Consider the following 19,794-nt stretch of genomic DNA (forward strand, 5'->3'; position numbering starts at 1 on the left):
ACTGGTCCTTATGTATTTTAGGAATTCTGAAGAATTTTCTTAGTTGGGGCTCTGACACAGTTAAAAAATCAGCTAATACATAACAAATCTGTTTAGATTTATGTAATGCAATAATAGTTCTATCTATATGTTTAAAAGCCCGAAGGACATCTGTTAGGGTAGCCATAGCATAAAACTCACTGTTATTAAGGTCATTTAATAAAATATGTGTGTATTTATCTTGTTCCATCAACACTATACCTGAGCCCTTATCAGCTCTCATGATTCTTAGTGATCTGTCTGCTGATAAGGAATTTAAGGCAGTTAACTGTTCATTAGTAAGGTTGAACCATTTACAAGTACAATTATGTTTTAAAACATATCGCAAGTCTTTTTCACATAACTTAAGAAAGATATGTAAGGTATTACATAGTGGTGGGTTATATAAGCTTTTCTTGACAGGTAGCTTAGTGTAAAAATATAGTACATTTTCATTTTCATCTTCTACATCATATACATCTTTGTGAAATAAAAGTTTTAAAGTAAGTTTCCGAACATATACACGTAAATCTATTAATAAAGAAGAAATGTCAGCACGGTAGGCAGGAATAAAAGAAAAACCTAGTTTCAGTAAGCTGTTGAAATTATCAGGTAAATATCTGCCAGATAAATTGAAAACTTCAGAATCTGGTATATATTTTTCTACAGGTAAGGAGTTGCAGCTAACATTAACTAAGTGTGAGCTGTTATCAGAAATATTCAGCGTGTGTGAGCTGTTATCAGAAATATTCAGCATATGGGAGCTGTTATCAGAAACATTCAGCGTGTGTGAGCTGTTATCAGAAATATTCAGCATGTGGGAGCTGTTATCAGAAACATTCAGCGTGTGTGAGCTCTCCTTGGTCTTCCTCGTGGTTGGCCTCTTTCTAAAAAATGAGTGTTTCTTAGGGAATAAGAACGAGTAGTGGGAGAATTTGTAAGGAAACCTCTTTCCCCATGATTCATTTGTCTTCCTCTGCCTCTGTAGGATGAAAGTCTCCCTCTTCTTCTGGTGATCATGGGGGAGGGGGGGGCATGGTCCGAGTATTTTTGGATAAAAAGTTAGAGTCTCTGTCATCTAAGATGTTCATTGTAGTAGGTCCTGTTGAATTTAAGAGCCGTAAAGGATTTGCTAAAACAGATGGGGAAGTAATAGGAACACAGCCGGCAGAATTGTGTATATTAATAGGATGGGAAATGCCTACTTCTGTATTAGACATCCGAGGGGTGTTAGGATCAGACAACACTGCAGCGGGAAAGCTTTGCATAGTGAGATCAGACTGTTGAGTTGTAGTAGTATATATAGCATTTTGGCAGGAAGGCAAAGCAATAACCGTTGGATTGTTTATGTCTTGATGTGCCGCCTGCATTGTCTGATTATCCGATCTCATAGAATCGGTAGTAGTTCTCATAAAATTGTTGGTGGCAGAACTACTGTGGTCTGCAGAATTACCAGTAAACACATTTCCATATTCTCCTTCTGGTCTTTCGGAATTAATAGTAGATCTTCCAAAATTTGTAGAAGTAGGACCGCTGTGAGCTGTAGGGTAATTATTGAACAAATTCCTGTAACTATATCTGTATCCTCCATCAGTTCTTAAGGGATATGCTTGATTATGCTTGTATTGGAACATATCTCTCTGTAGCTTACGTTTTTTCCGGTGAACTATGGTAGCTACATGTCGGGTTACTCTAGGATGAATATCATTGAAGACATGTAATAAAAGATGTAAATCTTGATGTTTAATAATCACCGAATGTAGGTTATGGATTTCTTGAGAAATGTCAGACAGTCTCAGTTTGTTATGCTCTATAAGAGACCTAATCACTATTAAGCCAGTAGTGTTATACAAAACTTCCAGTTCCTTATATAACTGGGAGTCCCTTGTAAGATTATTAGGAAACTTCGTAATTCTAAGACCTAATGGGACTATTTCCTTGCTCAAACAATTGCTCAAACGTTGTTTATACATATATGACAGTGTTTAGCTAGGGCATTACTAAAATCACATTTTCTTATAGCCGCACAATGCTCCTTGATTCTTGTAGACAGCTTGCATATTGTTTTACCAATATAAAATGCTGAACACAATGTGCAGATAGCTGCATAAACAACATTGTCTGAATTGCAGTCAAAATATGTAGTATAATGTATTTTAAAATTATTATGTTTAAAAGTATATGAGGCACCTGTAAGAATATTCTTACAGGCAACGCATTTTCCACAAGCAAACATCCCTTTATTACTGTGAATGACAGGGGGTGTAACAATAAATTGAGTGTCTCTATTTTCAAATAGAGAACGTAAAGATTTAAATTTTTTATGTGTAAAAACAGGACCTAGCCCTAATTTGTTGTCAACTTCCTGGCTGGAGGTAAGAATATCCCAGTTGTTATAAAACACTTTCTTAATAGCTATAGAGTCCCTGCAAATAGGAACTGGGAAACTAGTGAATCTATCTATAGAGTTATGTGTAGAAAGAGAGTGTCCTGAATTATGTATTTGAGAAACGTACTGATAGGTGCAGGACAAGGGAGTAGTCTGTGATTCAAACATAGTATTGGTTATATCACTTATAGTGTTACTACGCTCATTGGTCACAAGGGGAGTAGTCTGTATTTCATTCATAGTACAGCAACCATTACCTACCCAACAACATATACATGTTAATGTTTCGGAAGACCTGTTGTCTTTCACCAACACGGAAAATGTACCTAACCCATTTGCAGAGGTAAATAACATTAATGAATCTCCTGATTTCATGCATTCTAGACAGTCTACTGCAACAAATAATTTGAAACAGATGCTTTTTAGGCTTGAAAGACTTTTTATTGCTTTTAAGAATTTACAATATGATAACTTCTACCTTTCATTTTGTTTGAGCAAGGAAATAGTCCCATTAGGTCTTAGAATTACGAAGTTTCCTAATAATCTTACAAGGGACTCCCAGTTATATAAGGAACTGGAAGTTTTGTATAACACTACTGGCTTAATAGTGATTAGGTCTCTTATAGAGCATAACAAACTGAGACTGTCTGACATTTCTCAAGAAATCCATAACCTACATTCGGTGATTATTAAACATCAAGATTTACATCTTTTATTACATGTCTTCAATGGTATTCATCCTAGAGTAACCCGACATGTTGCTACCATAGTTCACTGGAAAAAAAGGGAAGCTACAGAGAGATATACTCCAAAACAAGCATAATCAAGCATATCCCTTAAGAACTGATGGAGGATACAGATATAGTTACAGGAATTTGTTCAATAATTACCCTACGGCTCACAGCGGTCCTACTTCTACAAATTTTGGAAGATCTACTATTAATTCCGAAAGACCAGAAGGAGAATATGGAAATGTGTTTACTGGTAATTCTGCAGACCACAGTAGTTCTGCCACCAACAATTTTATGAGAACTACTACCGATTCTATGAGATCGGATAATCAGACAATGCAGGCGGCACATCAAGACATAAACAATCCAACGGTTATTGCTTTGCCTTCCTGCCAAAATGCTATATATACTACTACAACTCAACAGTCTGATCTCACTATGCAAAGCTTTCCCGCTGCAGTGTTGTCTGATCCTAACACCCCTCGGATGTCTAATACAGAAGTAGGCATTTCCCATCCTATTAATATAAACAATTCTGCCGGCTATGTTCCTATTACTTCCCCATCTGTTTTAGCAAATCCTTTACGGCTCTTAAATTCAACAGGACCTACTACAATGAACATCTTAGATGACAGAGACTCTAACTTTTTATCCAAAAATACTCGGACCATGCCCCCCCTCCCCCATGATCACCAGAAGAAGAGGGAGACTTTCATCCTACAGAGGCGGAGGAAGACAAATGAATCATGGGGAAAGAGGTTTCCTTACAAATTCTCCCACTACTCGTTCTTATTCCCTAAGAAACACTCATTTTTTAGAAAGAGGCCAACCACGAGGAAGACCAAGGAGAGCTCACACACGCTGAATGTTTCTGATAACAGCTCCCACACGCTGAATATTTCTGATAACAGCTCACACACGCTGAATGTTTCTGATAACAGCTCCCACATGCTGAATGTTTCTGATAACAGCTCCCACACGCTGAATATTTCTGATAACAGCTCACACACGCTGAATATTTCTGATAACAGCTCACACATGCTGAATGTTTCTGATAACAGCGCCCACACGCTGAATGTTTCTGATAACAGCTCCCACACGCTGAATATTTCTGATAACAGCTCACACACGCTGAATATTTCTGATAACAGCTCCCACACGCTGAATGTTTCTGATAACAGCTCCCACACACTGAATATTTCTGATAACAGCTCACACACGCTGAATATTTCTGATAACAGCTCACACACGCTGAATGTTTCTGATAACAGCTCACACACGCTGTATGTTTCTGATAACAGCTCACACACGCTGAATGTTTCTGATAACAGCTCACACACGCTGTATGTTTCTGATAACAGCTCACACACGCTGAATGTTTCTAATAATAACTTAGTTAATGTTAGCTGCAACTCCTTACCTGTAGAAAAATATATACCAGATTCTGAAGTTTTCAATTTATCTGGCAGATTTTTACCTGATAATTTCAACAGCTTACTGAAACTAGGTTTTTCTTTTATTCCTGCCTACCGTGCTGACATTTTTTCTTTATTAATAGATTTACGTGTATATGTTAGGAAACTTAATTTAAAACTTTTATTTCACAAAGATGTATATGATGTAGAAGATGAAAATGAAAATGTACTATATTTTTACACTAAGCTACCTGTCAAGAAAAGCTTATATAACCCACCACTATGTAATACCTTACATATCTTTCTTAAGTTATGTGAAAAAGACTTGCGATATGTTTTAAAACATAATTGTACTTGTAAATGGTTCAACCTTACTAATGAACAGTTAACTGCCTTAAATTCCTTATCAGCAGACAGATCACTAAGAATCATGAGAGCTGATAAGGGCTCAGGTATAGTGTTGATGGAACAATATAAATACACACGTATTTTATTAAATTATTGTGATGTAATAGCTGATTTTTTAACTGTGTCAGAGCCCCAACTAGGAAAATTCTTCGGAATTCCTAAAATATATAAGGACCAGTTTAATTCTCCTTTTAGACACATAGTGTCGAACAAGAAAACTAAGACAGAAGGTATAGCAGAATTTATTGATTTGGTATTAAACCCTTTAGTACAAGTTTCATCCTATTTTCTAAGGGATTCATGGGATTTCCTTAATCTCCTTTTTCTCAACCCTCCTACTGATGAACATACTATTTTAGTTACTTTAGACATTGAATCATTGTATTCTAACATTCCTCATGATATAGGCATAGAATACTTAAGAAATTATTTATCAAAATTTACCACCTTCTCACAGGAAAAAATTAACATGATTTGCTCCCTAACTTCTCTAGTATTAACTGACAATTTTTTTCACTTTGATGGTAAGATTTCTCATCAAACTAAAGGTGTAGCTATGGGGGCTAAACTAGCTCCTGCCTTTGCAAATTTAGTATTAGCCTGGTGGGAATGTAACTTTCTAGTATATTTATCTGGTTTTAATAATATTCTTCTGTACCGACGTTACATTGATGACCTCTTTTTTGTATGGAAGGGATGTGAGTCTGATTTGTTTACATTTATTAATTCCTTATCTGATAGTATTCCATTTCTAAAGTTTAAGATTTCATCTTTTGGAAAGCAAGTTAACTTTTTAGATGTGCTTATTTCTATTGATACAAATTCTTTAACTTGGAACTCTACTATATTTAGGAAAAATACATTCAGAAATAATTATTTACATTTCTGCAGTATGCATCCTCTATTTATGAAAGTTAATATGGCCAGAGGTCAGTACATCAGATTGTCTAGGATTATTTCTGATGATAATGTTTTTCTACATGAATGTGATGTTTTTAGTTCCTTTCTTATAGAGAGAGGTTACCCTACTGATTTACTGAATTCTATTGTTAAAGATGTAGTCTTTTTAAGGCACACTAATTATTCTCCTATTCTTTTAAAAGGCTTCACTCCGAAGAAAAATACAACCAATACTATGAATGAAATACAGACTACTCCCCTTGTGACCAATGAGCGTAGTAACACTATAAGTGATATAACCAATACTATGTTTGAATCACAGACTACTCCCTTGTCCTGCACCTATCAGTACGTTTCTCAAATACATAATTCAGGACACTCTCTTTCTACAAATAACTCTATAGATAGATTCACTAGTTTCCCAGTTCCTATTTGCAGGGACTCTATAGCTATTAAGAAAGTGTTTTATAACAACTGGGATATTCTTACCTCCAGCCAAGAGGTTGACAACAAATTAGGGCTAGGTCCTGTTTTTACACATAAAAAATTTAAATCTTTACGTTCTCTATTTGAAAATAGAGACACTCAATTTATTGTTACACCCCCTGTCATTCACAGTAATAAAGGGATGTTTGCTTGTGGAAAATGCATTGCCTGTAAGAATATTATAAAAGGTGCCTCATATACTTTTAAACATAATAATTTTAAAATACATTATACTACATATTTTGACTGCAATTCAGACAATGTTGTTTATGCAGCTATCTGCACATTGTGTTCAGCATTTTATATTGGTAAAACAATACGCAAGCTGTCTACAAGAATCAAGGAGCATTGTGCGGCTATAAGAAAATGTGATTTTAGTAATGCCCTAGCTAAACACTGTCATATATGTCCTTTGTCTACAGGATTTAAATTCATTGTGCTTGATTATGTTCATATGTTTTTTGGGGATAGAAATACTTTATTGGAGGTTAAAGAATTAAGATGGCAACTAAGGTTAAATGCTAATGCCCCACCTTGTCTAAATGAAAGTTTAAACATTAAATGTTTTTGAAATGGCACAACTAACTACACATTTACTAGTGGTAGGCTTTGTTTACTTTTGAACAGGGTTCTAAATACATTATACATAATTCAGTTAGTGGAATGTCTTGCTTCAACAGGGTACTTATTACATTATTCATGAGTTATATTTCCTAATTGGTCTACAGTATGACTTGTCATTTCACCATTACTTTGGTTATATATACAGTATTGTATTGTAATTGTATGTTATTCTGAAGAAGTCCAACATATTAAAATGGATGAAAGCGCTAATTACTGGCTCTCAGTGTGTTTTTTCGACATTGCTATTGGATAATTCTGATTTTTACCAAGTTTTTTGGTTTTTTATGTATATATATATATATATATATATATATATATATATATAAAAGAGAGAGAGAGAGATTCAGTTTAGAACACTGAAAGCCCATAACACTGAAATTCAAAACATTGAGACCAAAATCTTGCAAATTCAAAACACTGAAAAATCAAAACATTGAATCCCATAACATTGAAAAAACATAGGAAAGCAACATGACCAGCGCAACTATGTACAGAGACAAATAAAAAACAAACCATATTACACTTCTTCAAATATAAGCAGGGGGGCAAGCCCCCCTGCACCCCCCACACCGCTTGCTACTTAATTATATCAACTCCGAGATTGCACTCACTACACCAAGATGTGTTATGTTGTAGTATAGTAAGGAAGAAGGGAACATGACTGAGGTTACTTATGAAACTCTTGTAAGTATCGGAGAGATATATAGTAATGCGTAAGGATTTAACAGTGAAGTAGTGTTTCAAAGAGAAGGTTGAGGTTAGTTTTTTACAATTTAAACAGGCAGTCATGAAGCGCAGAACAGTATGTTTGCCATTTTGTTCTGTGTAGTGTAATCTCGGAGTTGATATATTTATGTAGCAAGGGGTGTGGGGAGCACAGCCCCCCACATTGGGGGCTGCAAGGGGTGCTTGCCCTCTGCTTATATTTGGAGAAGTGTAATATGGTTTGTTTTTTATTTGTTTCTGTATGCAGTTGTGTTGGCATATATTAAATGTTGGTTTCCTATGTTTTTTCAATGTTATGGGATTCAATGTTTTGATTTTTCAGTGTTTTGAATTACCAAGATTTTAGTCTCAATGTTTTGAATTTCAGTGTCATGGGCTTTTGATGTTCTAAAGTGAATCTATATATATATATATATATATATATATATATATATATATATGTATGTATATATATATATATATATATATATATATATGTGCGTGTGTGTGTGTATGGGTCTACTTTACATGGTCAACTGTTCAGAAAGTCAACTTTAATATGGCCGAGACTATAGGATCAACTTTCGAAAAGCTGACCATGTAAACTAAACACATAAAACACAACAAACACCTTAAACTGTTAGCAGGGGAGCTACGCCCCCCCCTTGCACCCCTCATGGGAGGCTCTTCCCCCCACCCCACCCCCCGTAACTTTAATATACCAACTCCAAGATCGCACTACAGTGCGGAAGAAGGAAATTTTCCTATTCTGCACTGTAAGGAGATAGCGGTTCCCCACGGTCGGCTTTTCGAAAGTCGATAATATGGTCTCAGCCATATGAAAGTCGACTTTCTGAAAAGTCGACCATGTGAAGGGGACTCATATATAAGCTCATCGTAAACAGGTCTTTCCATATCCAGACTCCTACATGCAACTGATAGGTTTCTCATTTGAATACTAATGACCGTTTTCCCTGCTTTAACCAGCTTTGAAGAACACTTTAAATGCATGCTGGCTCCCTATTGAAATGTTAAAACTTGAAATGCTGACTGTCAACAAGCCGAAAAGAAAAAGAACAAAAACAAAGTAGAACAACGAATTTTGAAAAACACTCTTCTCCTTTAAACTCCTTTTTGAAGTAAGGCACCCCTAACCCTGAACTTATATACACCAACTCTGAGATTGCCATACCTCGGAGAAAAGGGAATATTCTGAGAAATGGAATCTCGGACTTAGTATATTTAAGTCCATTCTTTCAGCCATTTAGTCTTCACTTTTCAGGACTCACTCTAGTGGATCCTAGCATTTCAAATGGTTATCTGCATGCTTTGTGTCCTTTGTTTTTCTGACTCTGGAAAGCAAGAAGTTATATATTATACATCATATACAAATTTAGTGTGCTTTATAACCTGCTAGTTTCCTGCCTGAAAAAATTATAGACCCGTATCAGACATGTTTCATAGCCCAGGTCAAACAGTTTTTTTTTTTCCCAGAACAAAATTAACTTCATCTACACCCTTTGGAATTTTGAGTTACATGAATCAGAGAAAAGGGAGAAAGTGCTTTTTCTTTTACACATTTCCCCCTTTTCTTCTGCAGCCTCAGAGTCATATGAAGATGCGGGTTGTGGAGGAAGTACCCCCAAAGTAAAATTTGTGTTTTCTAGCAAAATCATTGAGGACTGAAGCAATACATAATGACAGACATTTAAGTTTCAGACTTCAAATCCTTTAGAAAATGTGGTGATTGTTTACATTAGGACACTTCATGATATCACTCTTCTAGTACCAATAAAAAAATGCAGTTAACAAGTAGTTATATTTCAAAAGTAAGCCATAAAATGTATCATAGAACATTAAGACATTTAGAGCTTCTAGAATTCTGGTGGCCCCCACACCCCAGATTGCATAATTGGATTTTGACATGGCTTAATCCTGGCCTCTGCACTCTGCTGTCAACCACACCCATTCTAAAACCACCCTTGTTCAGAGGTGTTTACAGAAGGTTGTTGTTGGTTGTTTGGGGGGCTGAGGATGGTGTAGTCATTACTTTAATTTTCATCACAATCAAACCTTAGAGGTCTGCACAGGAGGTTATTATATCTTGTGTTGGGGTTGGGGATAGTTCTGTCATTGTTTCTTTCACTTTTATGACAGACCTTGGAGGAGTACAAAAAAGATATAGCTTGTCAAAGTGTCATACATTACTGTAATCATTTTTTCACCTTCCTCACAAACACACATCAGGCACATATACATATGGCTGCCTCTGCGATGGTAGGTGTGAGGAGTGAGTAGGCATGCTATGTATATGTATGACAGCAGTCACTTGAAATACATGGCTGTGTCCATTTGAACCTCTGCTTTCATCTTAATCTAACACCAGAGAGATGCACAGGCAGTGATGGTCTTTTTGTGGGGCATAGGGAGGCAGTATTCCCAGATAGGTTTTTAGGTATCCTCACAACAATTATCTTCTTAGTTTATAGTGAGATACTGTTTTGTTAGCTTTGAACTTTAAGCCTTGGGCACAACTTGTGTCTTCCTTGAAAGAAAAAAAAGACTGAAGATATTTTCTTACTCATTTTGTTCAGGCCAACACTGGATTAAAAGGTTGGGAAAATTCTCTAAATGCATCCCAGAGCAAATATAACCTATAGCTTCTGGGGACCCTGGCTAAATGGAGTTATTTGAAAGGGTGTAAGAAAACCTAAAATGGAACAGTAAACAGGTCAAGTAATCACTGGATAAAAATATTGTGTAAATAGAAAAAAACTTTAAAATGTACCTCAAAACATATAGCAAGTCATGGCTTATTAAAAAAGATGAAGAATAAGACAAAATGTGGGAAAATAAATTAAAAATTAATGTGCATGGTGTGGGAGCTAAGGATGGGGAAAACAGAGGAGAGCACTGCAGGATACCTGTGTGTGTGTGTGTGTGTGTGTGTGTGTGTGTGTGTGTGTGTGTGTGTGTGTGTGTGTGTGTGTGTGTGTGTGAGGGTGGAACAGTAGGCAGTGCCTTGAACACCATTTCCCCTAAGTCCGACCCTGCCCACAGTTGCTGTAATATATCTTTGTTGCAAATAAATGGCAATAACAGTGAATGCCCTTCTGTGTGATGGGCCAACAAAATGTGGTAAACAAGCCATAATGATGTAAGACCATAATAGCCATAGTTCAGTCTGTGTGTACAACTTCTAAAACCCTGCAGCATGAACTAAAAGGTTGCTTATGAGAGGTGGCAGTGACATGGTGATAGACACGAAGTGTCCAGGCAAGGACATTGGCAAGCATATGCTATGTACACTATAGCATACACTTTGACTAGCCAGGGTTTAGTAAACGTGTAGGGAGAAAAAATCCTAAAAAAATGTCCTGAAAGTCCTCCCCTCCCCACCGATAACCTTTTTCCATTATAGCTAGTCTTCATTGTGTTACAGTGTTGAAGTTCTGTTCAGTGCACTGCATGCTACAGTGGCCGATGTAAATTTTTAGCTGATAGTTTTTCTGTAAGTTGTAACGTACACTGGGTGCACTATCATTTTAGAAAGCTTCTAAAGGTGTAGAGTCAAATGCAAATGTGTGCTGCAGAGGAATGATTTTGCCAAGTTGTTTTTTTCTCACTAGCTATATATGCTGCCTTGTAACGTATTTCATTGCTTGTTGTGAAATGTTCGATAACTTGCACTGAGAACAGAGAGTCAGTGCACTACAGTAGTTATCTTGAAAGCTCTCTTATTTGAACCATATAGGTTGTATTATAATAGTTCTGTTGTCACTTAAGCTGTCTGATACTGCAGTGGTATACCTGTGCTGTACGTGAGTCAGACATTTGCATTAAACGGGTGGCACCACTGAATACAAAAGATATGTACAGTCATTTGATTTGTCCACTGAGTTGCTTGTTGAGAAAGAGTTTTTTATCCTGCTGGTCATTGCAATTTCTAATTTTTGCCATGATTTTCTTTCTTTTGTTACGCAACATGTTGATGATAGGATACCACCAGGGTGGATTGATTTTTGAGTGTGTTCTTTGGTTATTCCTGGTAAACACAGCTGTCTATATGCCTCTAACATAGTTGTACGGGGTCTCTGAACAATTCGGCATAGCCAGCACATGTTCCAGGGTTTTGGACGGACTTGAAATTTTGGCAGGTTATAACTTAATAGTAGGAAGTTTACCTTCAAATGGTTTGACCTTACCAGTGGGGACATTACAGTAGGGTGGGTGCAGCATTCTCCCATGCTAGTGGTGATTACACCTACTTATGTTCCCACCCCTAGTGTCTATTTATCTACAAAAGCAACTCCAGCAAACTCTGGGCCTTCCAGTTTGGGGTAGTATATGACTCCCAGTTTATAGTCGGATAGTCACCCATGAATATGGTATTGGGTTGAGTATGTGTTATGGGTTCCTGAGTGATAGAGTTGGACCTATAGCTTGCAAGGATATAGTATGGGACTTTCCTATGGTAATTTAGATGTGGAGAAGCTTAAGCACGCTGTCTTGTTTGATCATCCTTGAGGTATATTTACTCCTTGACTGTGCAGTAGTTTGTCTAAATGTGTTAAAGCCATTGTAGCCCAGCACTGCTGGGGTACTCTACACTTCTTTAAGCTATGTTTCGGTAGCTGCACAAATGTCTGCATTCTCCACAGTTGTGAGAGCTTGGACCAAGTACAGTTTTTTGTTTAGACTCCTGGGAATGAAAAGTAACATCTTTAGATTTTCTAGGGTTACCTTTGCTATTCTGAAAGGTTTCTCAATTTTTCATTGACTAAAAAAGGTACAGTGGGGAAGGACATTTTTTCCAATATTTGAAAGCACAGATAGGACAGATGCAGACCTTCCCTGGCAAAGTAGCACCATACCCTCCCATGCTGACCAATATTTAGTAACTTTTCTGTCGTGGTCAGCAGTCTGGACTGCTTGTTTTTTTTTTTTTTACCAAATATTGTGCTCTTTTGAAGTGACATCAAAAACTAATCCAATTAGTCGATCATGTTTTGTTCATATTTTAGCATCATTCTTGGAGGAGGTAGAATGCTACTCAATTCTAGGCTGTTACCAGCCTGGGACATGTAATCCAAGAGCTCTTTCTCTTGTCAAATAGTACAGGGAGGTACACCTCAAGTAATTTACTCACATGGGCTGATTGAATCATACTGGCACTTGCCATCCAATGACCTGAGTGCATGCATGATCTGGTGGATCTTTGCCCCTTAAAGGCAACTGAGGATGACTTTCTCCTTAGCCTGGTGAGTGAGATATCTGTGTGTCTCACAATGGATTTTCTTCTGAACAAAATATTGGGTTATGTGGTGGCTTGCCTTACGGGCTTGGAAGTTGAGGTTCCACGAGATGTGGCTGTTATGTGTTGGGGGTGAGTACTTTTGGGGCTGCTGAGGAAATTTGTTCTATTTGCAATGTCATTGTGACATTTTGCATTATACTGTCTAGCCATTGTGATGTTTTGCATTATACTGTCTGGCAGTCATGGTGTTTTACATTATGCTGTATTCAGGTTGGGTGGTGTGGTTAACTTCTGTGTAAATATGTAAGCTGCCTGCAGATTCTTCATGCTCATCAGACTTGATGCTGGAAAAAGTCTTTGATGGATAACTGATCTGTGACTGAAATATGAAAAGGTGGCCTATGCTATGCTTCAACATACCTGGAATATTAGGTGTACTGGTAGCTAGAAAACTTGTCTGTTTTCCTTGCCCAATAAACAGAAAAAATACACTTTCTGAACTTGTACTTACTGAGCATGCAGTCAGCTTTTGTCATGCATTCCTGCTGCCTATTCTCATCTTTGTCATGCTACCTTCTAGACTATGATAATCATGTACATAGTTTTCATGTACTGAGATATAGTTCTGGCCAACAGTCAGCTTTTGGGAAGTCAGTTCATTGATGGCATGTTGGCTTGTAAAAATGTATGTTTGATTAAATTACCCTGACTTTAGAAAGCATTTACATGCAAACACTTTATCAAGTATTTTAAAAGCTCCAATGTATACTGTTTATATAACATAAATTAAAATTAGATTAGTTTGAAATAAGTTAACTTAGTCACATGACCAATGATGTAAGCTCCTCTGCTTTAAAATAGGCTTTAAGGAGCAAGACTGATTAATTCCAGGTGTATTAAGTGAATACTCAAATACTTTTGTTCTATTTACAGTATCACCCTAATACCATCAACAATTATTTGTAAAACAAAAAAATTAAAAGTATGAAACCTGCCCTTAAATGAGACGTGTAGCTAAAGCATTAGGAGTATTCATCTTTTTCATATCATAGATATGTTGAGTTATCCTATCATATAGCCTTCTATTAGTTTTCCCTACACAGAATGAAGTACAAACAGTGCATTTTGCCATATAAAATAAATTCATACTATCGTAGCATTGTTGCCTCACAGCAAGAGGTTCTTCTGTTCGATTCTTGGCTGGAGTGCCTTCTGTGTAGAGTCTGCATTGTCCTCCCTGCGGTCGAGTGGCCTCAGAAAGACATGTGTGAATGGGCGTGCCTTTGCTGAAGGTTGGGCATTGGGCTGGTAACTCAGCACCATAAAAATCGACTGCCAGTCATTAGCAGACCGGAGTTCCGCTGTGGCGACCCCTAACCGGGAAAAGACAAACAACAACTAAATTCATTCTATCACAGTCAGCATAATGAGAGAACTTATATTTATAATTAGTTACAGGATGTATTAAATAAGTTGTAGCATCAATATATTGGTAACATTTACATTTCATACAAGGGAAAGTACCTTTAGCAAGCAGGAGTAATGTACATTTCTGATTGTGAGTTTGTGTTGTAGGAATGGAGTCTACACTGAAACGAAAACAAATCTCAGGTGCACAGCAGAGGAAGGCAAAGCGTGCTCATCAGGAGAAAGCAGCACATCTGTCAGCAAGTTTAGCTGCTTTCCTGGCTTGATTTGTTAAAATCCATTGTGCATAACTGACCATTAAGTTTAAACCACAACAACAATGTACATGGCTCCAAATTCAGCCTGATAATTGTAACCTACTTTTGGTAGGCAAAACTACATCATATTCTTACTTTCCGTTCATTACTAAAACTCACCTTTAACATCCTTGGCACTGTATAAGTGAACACACAATGCATGGGTTTATTTATTTATTTTTTTTTACATTTGTTTACCGGGAAAGTCCAGCTGGGCAAGTGCCCATTTTCAGTGGAGGCCCGGGGAGAAAAGCTCCAAGTTGTACAATGATAATTTCAAAGTCTACAATACAGTCTAATATACTCTGGTATATACATTGACTTATACATAGAATAGCAATTCAGACAATTTGAAAATTAACCAGTGAATAAGTAATTGAATATGAGTTATATCAATAATAGCTTTTGTTGAGTTTACAGTACAGATACAAGCAAACATGTAGTATTTCCAGTACATACTACCTATTGTACAGATGTAAGCACACATGTAGTGTTTACAATATATGATAAATATTGAGAGAGTGTGCATTATTCCTTTTGTGAAGGTATAGGGTTAACTGTTAGATTGGAGAGCAGTCATGCTGAGTTATACAAGGGTATTGAGAGTAAGGTTGGAGTTTAGGTGATTGATAGCCTGGGAGAAGGCAGGGGCAGAGCCAGGATTTTGATAGGTGAGATTTGTAGGAGTGCTTTGAATTGTCTTGAAGAGGAACATGAGGCAAGAGCAGTTTGGAGGGTGTTCCATAGTTTAGCAGTATAGTTAAAGAGGCCTTCCCCAGCTGAGTTCTTTGCTCTAGAAACCTGTAGTAGGTATTTATTATCTGAGCCGAGGGGTCTAGGAGCTGAGTAAGGCTGGATTTGTTGGCTGAGGGCTGGTGTTTTGTTTGGGTGGTGAATAATTTGGTGGGCTAGGCTTAGTTGGTTAAAGTGTAGGAGATGTGGAAGTTCTAGCCAATTGAGCTGTTTTAGGGATTGGCAGTGATGTGACCTGTACGTTGATTTCGTGGCAAATTTGGATATTTTATTATAGCAGGCCTCTAGTTTATTAAGGCTTGATTTACGTAGGTTGATGAGGATAGTGGATGCGTATAGGAGTGTAGATAGTAGGTGAGTTCTAGCCATGGTAATTCTTGTAGAAGGTGTTAGAAATTGGGCATTCCTGTACAGGAGGCCTGGTTTCTTGTGGACGTTTTTGATGGTTTGGTCTGTATTGATGTTGAATTTTAGATTGTTGTCTATTACTATCCCCAGTAGTTTGGTGTGGGTAGTAGGAGTGATAATAGTGTTATTCTTAGAGTAAATGTTGAAGGTTGGAGGGCAGGTTGTAGTTCTAGTGGGATAAAAGATTAGGAGGTTAGTTCTGTTGGGATTAAGCATCAGGTTTGAGTTGGCTAGCCAATTTTCCACTGAGAGGAAAGTGTCTTGGGTAAGGTTTTGAAGAGTTGTAAAGGAAAGGGCTGCACAGATCAGGATTGAGTTGTCAGCCTGTTGGATTAGGCTGGCTTTGGAGGTAGCAGTGTGTAGGTGGTTGGTAAAGAGTCAAAATAGGAGAGGTCCAAGGATGGAGCCTTGTGGGATCCCGATTGTGACTGGGAGGGTGTGAGAGAGAGTTTGTTGCAATCAAATGGCTTGTTGTCTATCTGCAAGGTAGCTTTGGAACCAGTTAAGAGTTGCAATATTAATATTTAGGGAGGAAAGGACTTGCATGAGTTTGTTGTGATTGCCCATGTCAAAGGCTTTTGACAGGTCTAGGAGTAAGGCTGATACAAATAGGGAGTGGTTTCTAAGTTGGTTAACTTTGTTGGCAAAGGTTAGTAGGGTGGTTGTTGTGGTATGTGCAGGACGAAAGCCATGCTGGGTACTAGATAGTAGGTTATGTGAGGTGAGATATTTCATGAGCTGTGTGTGATCTTTCTAAGATCTTGGATAGGGGAGAGAGAATGGCAATAAGATGGTAGTTAGTAAGTTCATAAGAGGTTCCCCCCTTTGTGGAGGGGGAATATGTGTGATAATTTCCAGATCGAGGGTACCTGTGATTCAGCTAGAGATCTGTTAATGAGTATTGTTATTGGATAGGCGATGGCTTCTGCTGCAATTTTAAAATAGTCATCTGGCAGATTTTCAGCAGCTAATGTTGTAGGTTTTAGTTTTTTCAGATGCTTTTTGATATAGTTGATGGATACTGGGTGTAGTTTAAATTGGGTGGATGTATCCTGTGGGGGTGAAGCATTGTTTGTATCTAGGGAAGTATTTGTGTTAGTTTGTTTGTTGGCTAGGTTTAGAATGGTTTCTGTGAAGAAGTTGTTGAATTGGGTGGCTATGCTGTCACTACTGGGAGTTGTTTTTGGGGTGGGAGTAGCAATATTACCTGGTTGTAATAGGTTTTTAACTGCGGCCCAGATTTTTTGTGGATGTTTTTGGTGCTTGTTTTGGATACTAAGGTAGTAATTGGTTTTGTCTATTTTCACTTGTTTTTTGGCTTTGCTTCTAAGTTGTAGGAAGGTTTGTTTAGTGGTATTGGATTTGTTTTTATGTCTTTCAGTGGTGATCTTGTTTCTGTGGTTAATCAGGAGGAGTAGTTGGCTTTGTCTCTCACTTGTCTTGGGGGTGCATGTGTGTTGAAAATATCAAGAAAGGTCTTGTTGAAGGTTAGTACTGCCTCATCTAGGGTTAGATGTTTGAGGTGTTCCCAGTGACAGTTTTGTAGGGCAGAGATGAAGTTTTCAGGATTAAAAGATTTTTTATTCCTGATTGTATGGTAAGTGGTTTGATGTACTGGGTGGATGCGATCACAAAGGAGGAAAGTTGGGTTGTGGTCACTCAGGTTATCAGGGAGTTGGCCAGAGTGAGATGTAAAGTTGGGTGTGTTTACTAGAATCCAGTCTAGTAATGAATTATTTTTGGTGACTTTGTTGGTTCTAGTGGCGGTTGTGATGGTTTGGGTGAACCTGTAAAGGTTCATGTGACTAGTTGGGTTTGTTGAGGAGCATTGGAGACAGTCAATGTTGAAGTATCCCATGATAATTGTTTCTTGGGGGAGGTGATTGGAGCACCATTGTAACAGGTTTTCAACACTAGAGGTGTTGTTACCTGGTGGTATGTATCCTCCTATAATGTTGAGGGTTTTGCTAGAGTTAATGTTTAATTTAGCTGTAATAATCTCTGCATTATCTATGTCTGGGATTGGGGAGTTGTGGAGTTGTAGTGAGAGGTGATCTTTTTATAGGATAGCTATCCCTCCTCCTTTTTTGTTTGTTCTGTCTTTACATAGGATGTTGTAGCCAGGGGGTGTAATCTCATTACTGTCTATGTGGGGTTTAAGCCAGGTTTCTGTAATTGTTACTATATCTGGGGTGTAGTGTGATAGCATAGCTTGTAGATTATGAGTTTTTTTGGCAATGCTTCTTATATTAATGTTGAAGAGGAGTAGGGATGATTTTGATCTTTGGTGTATGATAGATAGATTTGATTGGGGTGAAGGGGGTAGTGTTAGAGGGTTGGGGAGGGGCAGTGTGGGTTGAGTGGTTGTAGGACCTGAGTTGGGGTGTATGTCTCCTGCTAGACTTAGTTGTTTGTGTAAGTAGTGATAGAGTTTGGAGAGCTTAAATAAGAGTTTAGTGAATTTATTTGTGTGGTGAGACATGGCTTGCAGTGGAAGGACTTTTAGAGTATAATAGTCCTTGATGGTTGTGTGGAGGAGGCCTGGGGCTATAAGAGGATGGTATGGGTGTTTAGGTGTTTGAATGATAGTTGTGTGTGTGGGAACGTGTGTGATATGATGCATGGAGGTATTATATGATGTGACAGTGTATAATAGAAGTAGGAGAGATGTGGATGTGCTAAGTAGTAGAGTTTGTTTTAGTGGTTTCATGGTAATGTAAGAGTGAAGCTATATTAGATGTGAAGTAGAAAGATCAAAGTGTAAGTGGGAGGAGTGTAGTTGTGTGAAAGTGATTGGAAGGTGAGAGGGGGTGTGGTTAAGGTGAAGTATAAGTGTGGTAACAGTGGGGGTGGTCGGGAATTGGAGGTAGGGTAGCGGAGTGGAATGAGCGAACGAAGTGGGTTCAGACCACAAGGCAGCCGTTGCTCAAAAAACTGTCAGTAGGATATTATGGGGCAGGTGAGTATTCCCTATTTGCTTGCACTGCCTAACTGAGCCTGTTTCTGCTTTTAATATAACCTTTGTCTATTTTATCAAGAAGGTGTATAACTAATATCAGAAAGTCGACTAGCAAGGTCAGAGTAGAGACTAGAAGCTAGGTAATTTAGACAGTAAGCCAGCTATTGGCAAGTGTGCATACCAGATAGGGCAGAACTATAGGGCTACAAACACCAAGTTCTTTTAGTGTATATATAAACCTACACTGTAGCAGGAGATTTCCTGGGAGGTAGCAGGCATACACTTTGATTTCCCAAATACCAAGAGACTGGAGAGGGGCTTTGGGTTGACTATTCCTGCGGGTGCTTCTTGTAGAAACCAGGGATAAGGAACTGAAAAGGGGAAACATAAAAGAAATTAGTTTAGCAGTCAGGTAGATAGTGGTCTTATATTTGGTAGATGAGGAGGTTTAGAGCTAAGGATTGGTTTGGGAGAGATAGGCAAAGGGGAGAAGAACCAGGAGAGAATTTCACAGTTAGAATTTGAGTAAGCAGAAAAATGTACCATTAAACAACTTAACTGACTACCATTACATTTATAACCATGGTGACATCTACCACATTAACCGTGGTACAGCATTGATAAAGCAATGGTTTACAATGTAGAATATAGATAATTTGACAGTTAAGCACATCCATTCAGCAATAACATTTCATTTAGGGTTTTTGACTGTAAAACAGTTGTACAACTGACTCCCAAGCAAGCACCTTTGGAAACAGAAGCTGTGCTGTGCGCTTTAAATGAGAGTTCAGTGCAGGTGCAACAAAAATTTTTTTCAAGCATGTTACTGCCAGCAAAGCTGTAATTACCTCATGTGCCATTTATCATTGCCCTTGTATTCTGTAGACAGCATTTATTTTCTTTCTTGGGAGAACTGTGGAGAACTGTAAAGCTATTCATATTCTGTATAATGAATGGGTATGTCAGCATCATTTCTTCACTTATTTTACTGAGAGTAAATGTGTGATTACTTCAGTG

The sequence above is a fragment of the Protopterus annectens genome, chromosome 14.part0 (genome assembly GCF_019279795.1).
Source record: "Protopterus annectens isolate FY-2018-M chromosome 14.part0, PAN1.0, whole genome shotgun sequence".
Classification (NCBI taxonomy): domain Eukaryota; kingdom Metazoa; phylum Chordata; order Ceratodontiformes; family Protopteridae; genus Protopterus; species Protopterus annectens.